At 43.3% G+C, this 3,868-nt stretch overlaps 1 pseudogene; it reads left to right on the forward strand.

The window, feature by feature from the left end:
- Window positions 1–733: 733 nt before the first annotated feature.
- LOC146629869 (uncharacterized) lies at window positions 734–1,536 on the forward strand (annotated as a pseudogene).
- The last annotated feature ends 2,332 nt before the right edge of the window (window positions 1,537–3,868 follow it).

Genomic DNA, 3,868 nt, shown 5'->3' on the forward strand with positions numbered 1-3,868 from the left:
TTTTTCTTTTTATACCATCACAATGTATTTCAAATCAAACGGTCAAGATGTGGTTGAAGTGCAGACTATCAGCTTTATATCACTTTTTAACAAAAATACTGCATCAACTCGTTAGGAAGTACCATTATTACACACACACAAAGTGACTGTGCAAGTGACTAACAAATGTTTTCATGACCAGGATGGGCCTGTTTCCAAAGTAAGTAAATAAGAGATCTGGAAGTGACTCCATGTGTTAAACTTACAGTTAGAGAATAGAATAGAATTGTTGGAGCTCTATCTCATCCACAGCAGTTTCATTGGCATACTACACGATGACACTAGTTGGGCGTGTTGTTGTACAGTTATAGAGCTACAGGCGTCCAGTAGGGTAGCTGAGAATGTGGCCCTGCAGAGATCTGGTGCTGAGTGACAGTTGAGGGGAGAGGTGGAGGCCTGACAGGTTGGGGCTGGTTGGTGGAGAAAGCTTAGATCCGGGAGCGGGTGTGAAGGGTAATGCAAACTGATAGGGGTTGACAGAGGTGTGGACTCGAGTCACATGACTTGGACTCATTCATTTTATGACTTGACAAAATAGGCTACGTCCACACTAATCTTTTGCTGAAAATGATACGTTTTCCATAAGCGAAAACGCCGTCTCAGTGTGGACGGGAGATGAAACGGAGAGAAAACGATGCGTTTTCGTTTGAAAACTCCTTCATCTCCTTTAACAGAGTGGAACCCGTTGAACGAGATGGTGGACATCTAGAAGCCTTTCGGAGAAGAAACAGATTTGACACAAAGTGAGAAAATAGTCACGATCAGTGATGTTGTTCCATCCATGCTGTCCCTCAATCACCACCTGGAGAAACTGAAGCCTCAAGTCTGTTTCCTGAAGGGTCTGGTCAGGAGTCTCCAAGCGTCTGTGAACAAAAGATTTCTTGGAATCTTTATCGTGTGCGAATGGCTAGAGCAGAAGATCACTGCCCCCTCAGATCCAGTGTAGCTCAAAGCAGCTGCTTTGGATCCTTCAGTTTCTCTGTTACGGGTGGAACACCATGTGTTGGGCTGTCGGGACATAAAGATAGAGGTGGCACAAAAAGTTAAAGGTAGAGACTAAATTTAGTGTGTATTTTTTTCTGTATTTTTTTTGTCTAAAATTCTAATAAGGGCTCTTTTGCTGTTGTTGATTTGTTTTGTCAGATCTGATCCTGCAAGATGCTGCAGATCCTGCAAACCTGTGACTCCTGGTGAGGAACATCAGAGGACTGTGAAGACGGAGGACTCTGCTGCTTCCTGTAAGAGGCCGAAGAAGGATGCAGGGACTAGTCCAGTGCTGCAGCTAAGTCACTACCTGGATACTGCTGATGGATAGAGCACCCTCTTGTTCTTCCTTCACTGTTTCATGTGGCCACCAGAGTTTTGGCAGTGCCTGCATGTAGAGCTGCTGTGGAGCGAGTTTTCAGCTATGGCAGCATCATTTTATGGCCTCATCGTGCACAAATGACTGACAGACTTTTGGATGGTTTGGTCTTTTGGAAATGCAACGCAGAATAGTTAACTGAAATGACTTAAAGTGCACATTCCTGTGCATTCAGGTTCTGCTTTTGTATTTTTCATTGAATGTTTATTCTGTGAAATTATAGTTTAAAGGAAGACTATTCTTGCAGCTAAGTTTAACTGAGCTGACCAATATAGAGGTGCAATTTCAGAATGACTTTGTGTATATTTTGTGGGTTCAGTCACACCTGTTTCATCATGTGTTGAGATAAATACAGATATAAAAAAGAACACATGGTCTGTTACTTACATTTAACATATACCTGCAACATTGTTAAAAGAAAAAAGACTTGAAATTCAAAGTTTCAGACTTGACTTGTGATGTGTCAATCCAGACCCAAGGACAAAGACTTGAGACTTGCAAACAGTGACTTGGTCCCACCTTTGGGAGTCGAGAGAGGAGGGCAGGCATTCTCTGATGTACTGAGAAACTATCTGCTCTTCACTCCATGACTACAGACGGTGATAGGTGCAGGGGGTGCAGGGAGGGGTGGTCTCAAACTGGGCAAAGAACTTCAGGACTACTTAGTAGAAACAAGTAGAACGTTTCAGGTGTGTTTTGGACAATTCCAGTCTGTTTCCACAGTTTCACACACCACTCCTGGTGTCTGTCAGGCTCCAACTGCTCCAGGTGCACAATTAGATCCACCCACTGAATCAGCTTTGCTGGCCCCACTCACCTAGTTGCCATGATCCACTCCATCGGAGCCCCCTGAGCGTGTGTGTTTGTGAAAGGAACTAGGGAAGGAAAGCAAAGTGTGGCTGACTTCTCCATCAATTTTTGGATTCTGGTGGTGGAGAAGACAGAGCTCTTCAGGGCGCATTCCTCTATCAATTAAATGACAATATCACAAGTGAGTTAGCAACCAAAGAATTTTATGAGACCCTTGATCAGACTTGTTTCCAATGTCATCTATTTAGATGACCACACGAGTAAACACCAAAGCTGCAGGACCCACCAGGTTCAGGAAATTTCACCTCGCAGGACTTCAGCTTCCCTTGGGACCATTACAGTGGAGCATTCTGCCGTTTATCCCCTGCAGAATGGAACTAGGACATAGAGGACTGGGAGCAGCTGCCAATCAAGGTAGCTTTAGTGGTATGGAGGCACTGGCTCGAGGGGGCAGAACATCCTTTTGTTGTTTGTACAGATCAGAAAAACTTGGCTTAAATTCAAACTGATAAGTGTTTATAAAATGCATGTCCAGTCTGATGGTACTTGTTTTTTGCTTGCTTTAATTTCAACACCAAGCCGGAGGGCCTCTCTCGCCAGTTCTCTACCCCAGATGCTCCCATTGAAAAAGAACCCATCCTTCTTTCATGCTTTAGTGTTGGGTCCCTTACCTATGAGATTAAGTCATCCATACAGCACAGCAGAACGAGCCTGATCCAGAGAGTGGCCCACATAACCGCTTGATCATTCTATCATCAGTCTAGGTACTGTGCTAACTGAGGTCTAAGATATGTCATCCTGGAGTCCAGCAGATCATTAGCTTTCTGCAGAGACTGTTTTGGTGGCTGTCTCTAGATCAGTGTTTTCCAATCACTGCACCACACACAGGGTTGGGATTATACCCACACCGATGTGGGACATAAGAGTGCCGTGAGAATTCTTCAAAAAAAAAAAAAGTGAAGTGAAGATTGTGTTATCTGGCTTCATAGATAGATAGAGCTGGGTGCCATCTGCATAGCAGTGTAAATGTATGCTATGTCTTCTAATGATGCTGCCTAAGGGAAGCATGTATAATGTAAACAGAATTGGTCCTAGCACTGAACCCTGTGGAACTCCATAATTAACCTCAGTGTGTGAAGAGGACTCTCCATTTACATGCACAAACTGGAGTCTATTAGATAGATATGATACAAACCACTGCAGCACAGTACCTGTAATACCTACAGCATGTTCTAATCGCTCTAATAGGATATTATGGTCGACAGTATCGAACGCTGCACTGAGGTCTAGCAGGACAAGCACAGAGATGAGTCCACTGTCAGAGGCCATAAGAAGATCATTTGTAACCTTCACTAAAGCTGTTTCTGTGCTGTGATGAGCTCTGAAACCTGACTGAAACTCTTCAAATAAACCTCTGCAGATGATCTGTTAGCTGTTTGACAACTACTCTTTCAAGGATGTTTGATATGAAAGGAAGGTTGGAGATAATTGGTTAAGACAGCTGGGTCAAATGGTGGCTTTTTAAGTAAAGGTTTAATTACTGCACCTTAAAGGCCTGTGGTATGTGGCACATTAATAGAGACAGATTGATTATATTTTATATTTCTATAATGCAACTTTAAACTGTGTAAGGTGCCAATTGTCACAGATGTGTGT

This window comes from Diplotaxodon limnothrissa, linkage group LG6 (genome assembly GCF_057381915.1).
Source record: "Diplotaxodon limnothrissa isolate DT_005_m linkage group LG6, D_limnothrissa_male_GT1.1, whole genome shotgun sequence".
NCBI lineage: Eukaryota > Metazoa > Chordata > Actinopteri > Cichliformes > Cichlidae > Diplotaxodon > Diplotaxodon limnothrissa.